The 14498-nt window shown below is 34.8% G+C and overlaps 1 protein-coding gene across 1 annotated transcript in view; it reads right to left on the reverse strand.

Moving 5' to 3' along the window:
• SLCO4C1 (solute carrier organic anion transporter family member 4C1) overlaps positions 1–14498 on the reverse strand; it is a 73123-nt gene that overhangs the window by 54188 nt on the left and 4437 nt on the right. The gene's annotated exons all lie outside the window — the stretch shown is intronic.

Consider the following 14498-nt stretch of genomic DNA (forward strand, 5'->3'; position numbering starts at 1 on the left):
CCGTACGTCAAACAATGTTGAGTGTTGGTAGAGGCATGGAGAGCAGTGAGAAGAAATTCCTATCTAGAATATATAGTTAAGTTAGGAGGATAATTTGCAACTAGTAGAGATATATTTTAACCTTTGTGTATATTGGTTGCCCTGGGAAAAGCTGGCATATCAGAAGCTCTCAGGACACACCCCTAGAGTTAATAAATTAAGCAGTCCATCTGCAGTGGGGGTAAACAGACCAGTCTTGATGAGGGAAAGGCATGATTGTGGATCCATGCTTATATCATTATGGCCACTCTTTACATGGTACTATTCCACAAGACACTGAATGACATTCCCTGCACAGACCATCGTTTGTTCCTCATTGAGAACCTCTTCCACAAAGGATATGTCCAAATGAGCATTAACAAGTGGCAAAAATATCTTTACATCCATCTACAAGGCAATAAAAACAAGCAGCTTACAAATGTGAGATGCTTGCCTATATAGTTACTTGTGCTTTCCAAACCTACTTGTATCTACCATTTCATTTAATAAGAAATACTGTTTCACATGATTAATTTTATTATTTGTTATAGTAAATAACAATGCTTCATCATGGCAAGTTCAGATCATGATCATGTTTATGTCTAACATACCAACATCTAGTGGCAAACCAAGAGCCGCTTTTCAAATGGAGACTACTATAAGAAGAAGAAACATGGTCTTACTACAAAAACCTGGGGTCTTCACGGTGACTTCCCTGTGAAGACTTGTCAGAGGCTTCTGACACCCTTCCTCTCTGCCAAAAACACTGTCTATACTGCTGTAAGAAATTTACCTTTTTTCAGTTCCTACTCAATTCTGGCAATCTTAGGCATTACCTAATAAATATGTTAGATTAATGTATCCAAATGAGGTCGGTGATGCTTCCCAAATCCCAAAAGATATACCAAGGGCTATGCAAGTGCAGAATGTGGAATGTGCGAAGAGGGTACTATAATATGGCCTTGGCCATACTGTTATGGTAGGCTCTTGATGTTTTTGTGGTTTTTCTCTAGCATGCATGTATTTTACTGAGGCTTCTAAAATACAATAAGTAAATAAATAAATACTTAACTGACCAAGTCCAGTTAGCGTAATACCATCAATATAAGGTCCAGCAAGACATTCTGTTGGATAGTAAGATGATCACGGTACCTCTAGACTAGATTATCGCAAATGTCAATTTGGGGCTAGGTAATTCCTTGTTGGGGAAGGGCCTCTCCTGTAGGTCTTGTAGGAGGTCTACCAGTGTCCTCTACCCACTAGGTGCCAGTAGCATCCTCCAATACAGTCATAACAATCAAAAAGTTCTCCAGAAAGAAAAACTGGCCTCAGTTGACAACCACTGCTCTAGACCATATTATACCAAAGAGCAAAATGAGTGTGCAGGACTGATATAAGAGAATAGTGATGTACTCCTGTTCTTCTATAGAAAAGCAAGTCATCTTGATTATTTTGTAGTTGAAAAATGAAACAAAACGTGTGCCAGATCAATAACTATATATTAGATATCAGAGTCTATGTCAATTTGCTCTAGAAAAGGTACCAAATCTGGAAACATGGCTATAATCAGTATTATGTATACTCCATGATTATAAAGTAATAAAAAAATAAAGTTATAATTTTGATTATGTTTACAATGGTCTAAAGTCATTTTCCATGATTTTATCATGCATTTACACCAAATTCATTAAAAAAAAGTGAGAATGTAGTAGGACTTACCACCCTGGTATCTTTCAAATCTTGATGGCATCACTAAACTCTACAATCCTTTTAAGAATACCGTATTATTTCCAGTTTACTATTTCATTCAGGGGTTTTTAATTATTTCTTCCTACAATAATATATCTCAATTCACAGGTCAGGTAACCAGTGTGGAGATTCTTCAGGCTAGTATATCTATCCCCTTTCTATATCCTAAGACTAAGAAAAATTACAGGATGGGTTCTCACTGTGATCTAGAGCAGCTTGGGGCCAAGTCTATTATTGGACCTCTCTAAGTCCCTTTCTTATCAGTGGACCATGGCACTACTCTAGAACTCCAGAGATCAGATGAGTTCAGAGCTATTATCTAACCATCTCCATTGAATATGAATACTACCCTTCCCGCTCAACACTGGATAAAACGTTTTAAGGTAGGAGGAAGCTCTTTCTTTCCTCTTTAAGGAAAGAGAAGCATCATATTCTCCTGACTTTGTTGTACAGCTCTTCAAAGATATATAGCCTTCTTATCAATAATGAACTCTATCTATGAACTAACTTAGGTCTGGGAATTAGTAAAAGGGTTGTGAAACCCTATAATATTGATTCAGATTGGGTTTCTGCCCATAAAACTTAGAATTTTCCCACTTAAATATGTCAATTTGGTCTCTAAAACTCAATCAGTAATGGAGCTGACCTTGCCTCTGAAGGTTAGCATAGCCCCAGGATCTGGATGGACAAATGAAGAATATCAATACAACTTATATCCTACAGGTCTTTTTGAATTTTCAAAAAACAAGGGTTACCACAAGAACACAAGATTTGGGGTGCCTGGATGACTCAGTCAGTTAAGCATGTGACTCTTGTTTTCTGCACAGTTCACCATCTTGGAATTAAAAGACCAAGCCCCGCATCCAGCTCTGTGCTCAGCTTGGACTCTGCTGGGGATTCTCTCCCTCGCCCCTTGTCCCTCCCCCACTTACCTGTTCCGTCTCTCTCAAATAAATAAATAAATAATATTTTTTAAAAAGAATATAAGATCAATTAAATTTCATAGCAAGAGGCCCTGGGTGTTAATTCAATGTATTAAAAATTGACATTTTAAAAATATATTAAAAATTAAATACCAAAAATGATGAACAAATTATAACTCCTACATTCCCCAAAAATTCTATCTGATGTAGCAATAATAGTAATGGATACTATAAAAATTAAAACCTGACCAAAAAAAAAATTAAAACCTGACAAATACAAAATTTATAGCCTCTAAGTATTATAGTAATAAAGTAAACAAAAGGAAAATAAGAATAAATACCAAAAAATGAATTAGAAATGTCAGAATATAACAGATTAATATGAAAAATAACAGACAGAAATCATAGATTAAGAATAGTAATAAATGAAATTTATATGTTACATTAAGACTAGAGAATATATTTCAGTTTGAAGTAACCAGAATTCGGTCACAGAAACTATATCCTAGAAAATGTCATATTTAGCAAAGCTAAAAGGACCAATATTTTATATTTTATACTTAGTTATTATGATTACTTCTTAATACCACTGAGTCTATCTTAAAAACTCAGACATAAGGTAAAATATTTTGTATTATAGCAATTATTTGTTCTTATAAAACTGAAATTAGAAACATGACCACATTGATAACAAAATGGAGATAATAGGAAGTACAATCTATGAAAAGAAAATGGCATGGTTACAGATAATTTTTCAAGAAAGAAGTGTTTTTCACATTATCCCAGAAACCACATGAACAATTTAGTATTACTCAAGATCCTCAGAATCATTTCAATAAAGAAATCCTGTAATTTATTTATTCACTAACTTTCTGAAAAAGTTCCTTCCTCTCTTCTGCTCTTTTTCAATGTGGCAGGCTTTTCTGTGCATTACAGGGGGTCCTCATTCAACAAATACCTACTAACTATCTACCCTTTGCCTAATAATACGCTAAAAAACAGTGCAAGCTTGTGCTGAAACTCTTTTTTAAGTAACATATTTTAACATCCTACAGAGATTTATGGGTCGTTGCCTTTCTGACCTCTTCCAATAACCTAAATAAATGACAGTAATGACATTGTGGGTGATCAGTGGATCTGTGCCAAGCATTCTGGATGGAATGAAAGGGAATAGGATTAGACTTCAGAGTTGGAAGAGACAACTGCTTCTCATCCAAATCCTATAAAAGATAAAATTCAGAAGTCCTTTCTGAGTAACAAAGGTCAATTAAAACAGACCATGTCAAGGATAAAAACAAGGCCACACTCACTGTTAATACCATTAAATGGATTAAGATGGTGCCAAGCAAGTACTTTTAATTGGAAAATACTGCTTAGAGAAAAGTACCTAAGGGTATTACTCTCCCATTAGTCTGATATGCTTAATTAAGTCCAGAGAGAGGCATGAGGTTAAGAAAGATAAGACCTACAACAAAACCATGAGTATGGCTATTGGCACATATACCCAAACCAATGAGATAACAAATTGGTTTCTGAAACTGTTGCATCACCAAATGAACCACCAGCCTCTTCTCAGACAGATTATAACTGAATGAGTATGAAAATAACCCTTAGTTCCTAAATTTCTACAGGTAAGAAAAAGGCTGATAGAGATTCTAACTATACAAGGAATATGCCCTCCATTTGCCCTCTTCAAATATAGCCAAAGACGACTAAAAAACCAACAGAGAACAATAAACGCCTCCCAAGAGGCAGCTTTACTCAAGGAACAAGCATACCATCTTCCCAGTGGGATTTCAGGATTTCTCTGAACTAGTGACTGCTATGTATTTTCCTCTTTCCAACCAGATGATTATCATGACAAATATGTTTCTTACATGTTTGGTATATTAAAGGAAAAAACAGAGAATGCTAGTGCTAATGGGAATACAAAGAGAGTCAAGATTCAAAATGTATCACAGACAAAAATGGAAAACTAGAACTTTAAAAAAAAAAATAGAAACTCTCTAGGATCTAGGACTAGGTAAAGAATTCTTAGACTTGGCAACAAAAATATAATCCATAAAAAGAAAAACTGGTAAACTGAATTTCATCAAAATTAAATCTTTTGCACTTATGAAAAACCCTGTTAAAAGTATGAAAAGATATGCTATACTGGATGAAAATATGTGCAAATCACCTATGTGACAAAGATCTAGGACTTAAGATACATAAGCAACTTTCAAAATTCAACAGTACAAATCAAACAATCCAGCTAGAAAATGGGCAAAAATCATGGACAGACATTACACCAAGGTTAAGCAGATGGCAAATCAACACGAGCAAAGACACTCAACATCATTGGCCATTAGGAAAATGCAAGTTGCAGCCACAGTGAGATTTCACTGAAACCTATCAGAGTGGCTAATCTAAAAAAAAAAAAAAAAAGACAGCACCAAATGATAGAGTCACTCATACTCTGCTGATGGGCTATAAAATGGTACACTCTCTCTGGAAAATAGTTTAGCATTTCTCAAAAAAATAAACATAAAACTATCACATGACCCAGTTGTTTCACTCCTGGGCATCTATCCTACAGAAATGAGAACTATGTTTACACAAACATCCATACAAATGTTCATAACTTTATTTGTAACAACCAAAAACAGATCAACGCAGATGTCCTTTAGTAGGTGAATAGTTAAACAAACCATCTCTGATACATTCATTACATGAACTACTTGGTAATTAGCAATAAAAAGGAATGAACATTGGATAACCACCACTCTGGTGAGTTTTTAGAGAATTATTCTGAGTGAAAAAAGACAATTCTGAAATGCTAAATACTGTATAATTACCAAAATAAAGTAAAATCTTTAAACATAATCAATGTTAGCATGAGGTAATTTACAATAGAAAACTTTCAAATATAAATATTCAACTTCATGAGAATAGTTAAAATTTAAAAAGGAATGTTATATAAGAAAAGAATGTTCAAAGTTTGAAAACTATACAAAATATTATATTAACTCTATAATAAATAGGCACATTATGGGGCTCAGTGGGTTAAGCCTCTGCCTTCGGCGCAGGTCATGATCTCAGGGTCCTGGGATCGAGCCAGGCACCAAGCTCTCTGCTCGGCAGGGAACCTGCTTTCCTCTCCCTCTGCCTGCCCCTCTGCCTACTTGCAATCTCTATCTCTCTTTCAGATAAATAAATAAATAAATAAATCTTTAAAAAAAAAAAAAGAAAAGAAATAGGCACATTAAAAACATTAACACAGTCCCAAAGTTCTTTTCCTTGAGAAAGAACAATGAATTGTTTTTTTTTTTCTCTTCTATTCCTTAGTATTGTCCAAATTGTCTGCAATGACCCACAGGACTTCTCTAACCAGAATAATGTACTAATAAAAAAACACAACAAAAGAGGAATGATTAAATAGGTTATCTATAAAATGAATATAAAAACATAAATAATTTGCAACTGTTTTAAAATAGAACAATGACCAATATATATTCTTAAAGAAAAAGTGAATAGCTATAAATTCAAAATGTTGTTTCCTTTAAATGTACATTTGAATGCATATGTATAAATGTGATACAAGATGTATGAATATGTATGAATGTTAGTAAGAATGTGTGGATGTGAGTGAGCATGACTGTGTGTTAATGACTGTACTGTAAATGTGTGTATGATGTGTGACTATTTGTGAATACACATAAAAACATATATATACATTAAGAAAACTGAACAATATTAGCAGTGGATAATCTAAGTTATGGTATAAAAACTTATTTCCTTCCTTTTTTGTTTCATTTATTCCATTTTTTTCCTTTTATTCCATTTCTTTCGGGTTTTTTTTTTTTAAATCTTCTGAATGGCTTGCAAAGGATGTATCATGTTTAAAATTAGATAAAAAAAATTAAAGATATTTAAACTGGCATTTTGCCTATTTAAAAGTTAATATTTTTGTGTACTATTTTGAGTGGATCCATTTAAGCTGAACTACACCAGAGTTATCTTCTTATCTCCTAAGAATATAATCCTGGAAACATAGCTAATTAAAATCCTCTCTAATATATTACTTTGGAAGTGTTTAGCCAGACTTTTGAGATAAACTAAGAAAGGTAGTTTTTTGGGGGAGGGTGGGGGGGTTGTTTGTTTGCTCCTTCTTTTGAGAGAGAGAGAAAGAGAGAACAAAGAGGGAAAGCTGAGGAGGGAGAAGGAGAAGTAGGCTCCCAGTTGAGCAGACAGCCCCCAGGCTCCATCCCAGGGATCTGGGATCATCACCTGAACTGAAAGCAGAAGCTTAACCAACTGAACCACCCAGGCGTCCTAAGAAAAGTAGTTTTTAACATTAGTATAGCTGTTACTTAATTATCATGAACAAAGCTATTATTCATTGCTACTATTTAATGAGTTCTTACCATGCACCAGGCACTGCCTTATCACTATGGTATATAGTACAGTATACAGTATCATACAGTCTCCAGTGAGGAGGGGTTATTATCATCATTGTAATTTATAGTAAAGCTTGTCCAGGCCCACACAGCATTTGAGCAAAAATTTAAATTCAGTTTTGTCTGACCTTAATATCCCTGCTATATTGCTGCATAATTTCTCTCAAGGTAATGTGCTAATGGTAATTAACTGGGGAAAAAATACATTAAAACACACAGTACCTCTTTGGGCATTTTTTTAAGAACAGTGACTTCCTCATTTCTTTCTTGCCACAAACCACATTTTTACCAACCTTTCTGAGGAAGCAACAAAAGCATTGCTTAATTATCACCTCCCATACACTATACCAGTAAGACACAACTATGCCTCTGGTCAAGTTGAATGCCTTAGCAGAGCATTTCCTTTTATTTTATACATGAAAACAAATAAGGATAATCACTACTAATAGTCTATCAAGAAAAAATCCTGCCATTTCAGCATCACCTTAGAAGCATGGTAGCTACACAGGGAAATCAATAGTTTAGCAAGTAATTAAGGCAAAAACCAAAAGTAGAATACCAAAACGTTGTATTATTATTACTGAATATGCTTCTCATTTTAGCTTCCTCTTTTGCACTGTAAATTTTTCAGATCCCAAATCTTACCCATAAAGATCATCTATGCTCTGCCACTGATAACACAGTTCCTCCCAAAACTCGCCTCGGTGCCCCCCCCCCCAAAAAATGCTCCATTACTCTTTAGGTCAAGTTTATGGAAAATGTGAACAGAGCATCCCAAACTGCCTCTATCTGACATTAACTGCTCTTACTGCCCTTCTATGGAGGGGAAGTCATTAGACTCTTAATATGCCTCCACTGAAAGGATCCATTCATTCATTAAAATATGTGACAACTCAACAAACGTTTCTTGAACACCTACTATCCATCACAGGCTGTTCTAATTCTGGCCATAATCAAGATTCTAAATTCAACAAGGGCTTTCAAAATGATGTAAGACAGCACAGAACAGATGTCCCCAAAGCCTGTTCACCAAAACACTTATCTGGGGGAGAAAACATGAAGTGAGCAGCAGAAGTAGAGCAAAGGGGCCAACCAGTGGAGTCCTTTGATACATATCACATCCTCTTAACTACAGATTCAAAACTGCATTAACTTACAGGGATGTAACAGAGACAGCCCTTAACTTTGATTTTCCCAACCTCATTGAACCATGAAACATATTTTTAAGATACTCTTAATATCTTCAGAAGCTGGGCTCTGCAGATCATACTTTAAGAAATGCGGGACATATTCTTTTGCTCAAGGGCATGCGTTTTTAAATCTTTATTTACAAATTATAGCTGTGAGCAGAAATAAGTTTGTGCTAATAACTCACTGACACATGCCTCCTATTTAATTTTCTGTTAGTTTCCTTTTTTTTCAGAAGCCTGGTCATTTGAATTTCAACAAAACTGGCTACATTAAAGTATCTAGTATTTCATGACGGTTGTGAAACTTCTATTTTAAAGGAATTTATAAAGCAATAATCCTGAAATGAAAAAGAAACCTCTGTGCCCATAGATGAAACTGTACAAAATAATTAAGCACCAAGCTGGACATATGTTTCCCCAAATGGACTGATAAGATAACCTTGTTAGTTTTAAAAAATATAAATTCCTGAGTCTTACTACAGACTTACTGGGTCAGGGTCCCCAAGAGGCAGTAAGTGACGGTAGCAAGCATCTAGGGTAACTCATATAATCTGGGAAGTTTGTGGAAAACTGAAGTGCCTTGGATATTAAAAACTGTGATAGTTCCATCTGGAGCACTGACTACCCCTAGAAGTTAGTTCTAGCTCTTTTACTATACGTATGGAATTTAAAAATCTTTTGAATCATTTGTTTTATTACATCATTACATATTCTAAGATATTACCTTTCCTTTTTTATTCATTTGTTGCAATTAAATTGAAATATAAGAAAAATAAAACTGATTCTTTATAAGGAAGAAGAAATATCAAGGAAGAAGAACATTCAGAGGCCCAGGGAAATTATACTGTATTAAATTAGCAACTGTAAAACTGTAAGATCCTTGGCCCTATGTCTTCTCCAATCTAGAGAAGTATTCCATGTTAAAAAAAAAAAAAAATCCTTATGAATACAAGATAAAAGGCAAAACAGTAACTAAAATTAAATCACACATTTGAGTCTCACACTAATCATTTTCCCAGTTCAACATTTTAGTCACTTTGCATAACCAACATCTTTCGATACAGAATTCTTCCTGAAATACCAATCTAAAACATTAGAAATTTAATGCTGAAGTAAATGTAAAGTGTTCAGAGCTATCTTTTTCTGAGAAAGGAATGGAAAAGAGAAACATGAAAATAATATGACTTAAGAAAAGTTATCCAACTATTGGTCAATAAAGAAAAAGAGCTTCACTGGATTTAGTAATTACTTACCTATAATTTCTAAGTATTTAATAAGGATCCCCCTCCCAACAATCTCAAAGAGTCAAAGAGATTATTTTCCTTAACACCATTAAATTAACACTCATCCACAAGGAATTAAAAAGTGGTTGGAGGAAAACAAAATGTTATGTGGTAAAGATTTACTTATTATATTTTTATAATATTTGAAAATTATATTAAAATATGTAATAACAAGTTAAAGTATATCAAAAGTGAATGTCAAATACTATTTACTTTAAAGTATTTTATGACATATTCTATTTCCAGGCTAACATATATAAAAATAAGTTCTGAGAAGCATTTCTGTCAATTTTAATTCTTCCCATTTTTTGTATCCAATAACAACCAAAACTTCCCTTTGATAAATATCTCCGAAGTTAGATAATCACCTCTAACCCTTAGGTCTTCATAAGTTTCCCTTTAAAAAATATTTTCCCAAATTTTATTCTTACAGAATAGAAAATTCAAGCTGTTTCAAACACCCTTTTCTACCTTTTTGCTAACTCTTTACCTCATTTGTGTTTTTCTATCACCTGTGGAAATTATACAGGCTTATCATATTTCACATTTTGTTTTCCTCTAATTATGAACTATATTACATTAATCTCCTCTTATAGAATAATTTCATCCTGAGCCCTGACTTTTCTCAAGTTCAAAAAACAACAACAAAAAGGCATCCAAAGGAAAATGCTAATTCTCTCAATGTCATTTTCAAATTAAATTACACTATAATTTCAATTAATAAAATGATTTCTTAGTGTGAGGCTCTTTAGGTTATTTATGTTATATTACCTAACAAGATTGTACATGCCCTTGTTTCTATCTATTTACAGAGAGTTTTCAACTCTTGTTTCTTTTCCCACTCATATCGTTTTCCAGTATATTCTCTTTAGACTTAGATAAATCATGAAGATTTTTGGTTATAAGAGTCCAAAATCTGCAAAAGTGGATTAACTTACTTGAACAGACCAGTTATTGTGTTTTTAAGAAAGAATAGGTCATTACAACCGGCTATTCAAAATTGGGGAAAAATGGTTTAAATTCACAAAAGTAATTATGTAATATGTAAACACTTAAATAAATAAATTCATAAAAATATTAAAACTATTCAATATAGTTAATAAACCTATGAGAAAATTTAAAAAATTAAAAACATTAAACAAAGCACAAAAACTAGTATTAGTTTTAGCTGTTATTGTCCGCTCTATGAAATCACTATGAAGCCACTTCACCTCTTGTCCTAGAGGTGTAAAAGAAGAAATTTATGATTTCTAACATTCCTTCTGTTTCTAAATGCCTGAATTCCTTCCCTTTAGATATGTAATACAGTTTCAGTCCTTAGTTCTTATCTGCTATATATGAATACCTACACATACACAGAAACATACCTCAAAGACACATTCCTATTAAAGAAAACTTTCAGGGAAAAAAACGGAGAAATTCAAGATAGCAACTGGGCATTTTCATGTATTGGCTTGAGAGAGCAACTGGTACATCCCTTCCTAAAAGTCAGTGTGTCATTACCTATCAAAAATTTGAATGGGGCGCCTGGGTGGCTCAGTGGGTTGAGCCGCTGCCTTCGGCTCGGGTCATGATCTCAGGGTCCTGGGATCGAGTCCCGCATCGGGCTCTCTGCTCGGCAGGGAGCCTGCTTCCTCCTCTCTCTCTCTCTCTGCCTGGCTCTCTGCCTACTTGTGATTTCTCTCTGTCAAATAAATAAATAAAATCTTTAAAAAAAAAAAAAAAAAATTTGAATGAGGAAGCCCTTCAAACCCAATATGAGCCCTTCTAGGAATGAAGACTAAAGAGTAACTTGCACATTCATACAAACATGTATGTTCAAAGATATATATTACAACACTATCGAGATATATAATATTGAGCTCCCACTAATTCCAAACCTGATTTCTTGATTTCCACTCCCAATGCTATTCTGCATTCTAGTGAATTGCTCCAGTTGGCCAAGCCAGGTATCAAGGAGTCATTTTTCACTCCTCTTTTGTAATCAATCTACCAAAGAGTACTCTTTTTCCTTGAAAATACATCGAGAATCAGTCACTCCTTGAAATCTCTACTAATACCAACCCAATCCAACCACCTTTATATCTCTCACCTGGACTCTAATAAAAAAAAACCCCTAGGTGATTCTCTCCTATTTACTCTCATCCTTCAGAACAGAAGCCAAAATGATCGTATCAGAATGTAAGGTCACACATGTCCCTTTGGAAAACTTTCTTGGGGCACCTGGGTGGCTCAGTCAGTTAAGCATCTGTCTTCTGTTTAGGTGATACTCTTGGGGTCCTGGGATCAAGCACTGCATAGTCAGGTTCCCTATTCAGTTGGGAATCTGCTTCTCCATCTCCCTCTGCCCATCTCCACCCCCACTCGCTCCTGTGCTTCCTGCTCTCTCTCAAATAAAATCTTTTTAAAAATGGGGGGAGGGGGAACTTCCTCATGACTTCCCACAGCACTTAAAGGAAGATCTAAATGCCTCATGTTGGCATCTACCGGTCTCTCCAAGTTCATGCCATGCCATGTTCTCCCATGCCTTGATCATGCTGGCCAAAGTGACAATTCCTAAAACCTGCCAAACCCTTTCTCCCTCCAACGCCATTTATCATGTTTTTCTCCAGCCTGGAAAGCATCTTTCAAAGCTGGTTCCTCATTATCCAGTTATTGTCAAAACGACCTTCGCTTGACCACATATTTTTTCTTTTATGCACTATTACTTCATACTATTTGTTCTTTTATAAAAACACTTTCATCTTTGATTATTTCATTTGTTTATGAACTCCATATTTCTTCCCACTACCACAGAAAATCCTGATGGCATGAAACTGTTTCGCTGTTTATCGCAGCACCAGGTAGAGTCCAAAGCAATATTCATTGTATAAATGACAGAACATAAGGGCAACCTGAGATTCTGTTTCCATTTGCCAGTGATAACCTATGATTTAAATTATGAGTCTAATTTACACTAAAAACCTCACAATCAGCCAATTCCTCAAATCTACTTCAACTAAAATAATAAAAATATCAGTAAGACATATCAAAAAGAACTTGGTGAAAACTTACATAGTACAGTATAATGTGACCTGGTTTTAACAATCTTCTTGGCTTCATCTCTGTCCCCAATGACACACACCTTAATTTGCAGCCATTTCCCATGGAGAATTATAAATTGTTCAGATCAGCTACAGTTCAAAGTGTGTCTGGCAAGAGATGAAGCTAAGAAGATTGTTGAAGACAGATGAGGCTTTGGTACTGGAACAGGTGTTGTGGTTTTAGTTTAGAGAGTCAGAGATAGTATCAGAGCTCATATACTTTAAAAACAAGTAGGGCATCTGATCAACTGGAAGACTGGGGAATTTGATTTAGTACAAAGATTACCATGTAAATGCTATGAACAGTATTTTTGCTATCACAGAATCAGTATCATGTTTCCTATGTGAAAGACTCAAGGTTAGACTTTAGTGTTACGATTTCAAAATTGTCATACTAAAGCCTAGTGTGCCTTGTTCCTAAAACTACCTCCAGGGAAATTATGTGACATTGGCCTTACAGAATCTTGTCCAATCTAGAATCAATAAAAGTGATCTTTTCACTGATAACATACTTTCCTTATCTCATTTATTCCAAACTCTACCAAAACTCTTTAAAAACACCCTCTATTGGTCCTATATGCTTGCATATTCTATTTTTATTTCCAAAATGAAGACTGCTTACCTAAGTATACTCCTAAAACCATGCTGCATAATTGTTAAAAATATTATTGTTAAACTGTTAAAAACATTTTCCTATTGGTTGTCATTCTATAATTTGGAAGCTGGTCTTAGGAATGTTAACACTTTAACATTAATTTTCAATATTGAAACTCGACAAATGTAAGAACCTTAACTTTTTAAAAATAATGCCTATATTGCAACAGGCCCCAGTTCTCCTTTCTTCATACTCTAAGCCTTTTCCTCACTTATCTAACTCCTGAAAGTTAATTTTATAACATTCTTTTTCTCAACATTTGTTATTAAAAATCCCAGGAAAGACAATAAAAATGTTAAGGTCTTCATTAGAACATCCCTCTGGCTCTACCATAATTGTTTTCTTCACTGAAAAGGATTCTTTGGGAGAAAAAAAAAAAAAAACAACATAGAAATACAGTCAAATTTCCTTTTGAGCCTTTGAATAATGTAGTTTTTCAACTAACCAGAGCAACACGTTAGATAACTCATAAAGTTCTATGTCTCTAATACAGTCGAAAGTACAGCTAGCTTCAATTCTTAGGAAAGGCTTCAGTGCTATAAATTTCATCTCTCTTTTCTCAGGAATCAGGAATTGACATGTCCAGAGTGCGGAGCTATAAGCACACCAAATAAAACCAGAAAACAGGGGTTGGGGGATGCCTGGGTGGCTCAAAAGTTTAAGTGCTTGCCTTCTGCTCAGGTCATGATCTCAGAGTCCAGGGAATCCAAACATCCAGCTCCCTGCTTAGTGGGGAGTCTGCTTCTCCCTCTGACCCTCCCTTCTCTCATGCTGTCTCTCATTCTCTTTCTTTCAAATAAATAGTAACTTAAAACATACATACACACACACACACACACACACACACACACACACAAGAGAAAACTATAGCTCTTAGAACCCCAACGACATACAAATGCAAAGGAAAACTGATCATTGCTTTTTTTTTTTTTTTAATTTATGTTCGGTATAATAGTATTCATTATTTTTCACCACACCCAGTGCTCCATGCAATCTGTGCCCTCTATAATACCCACCACCTGGTACCCCAACCTCCCACCCACCCGTCAATTCAAACCCCTCATTGTTTTTCAGAGTCCATAGTCTCTCATGGTTTTTTGAGCAATGAGTAATTTGGGGAATGAGATTCAGAGGATTAATAACGTGAACAACCACTGA

This window comes from Mustela nigripes, chromosome 12 (assembly GCF_022355385.1).
Source record: "Mustela nigripes isolate SB6536 chromosome 12, MUSNIG.SB6536, whole genome shotgun sequence".
In the NCBI taxonomy this organism is placed as follows: Eukaryota; Metazoa; Chordata; class Mammalia; order Carnivora; family Mustelidae; genus Mustela; species Mustela nigripes.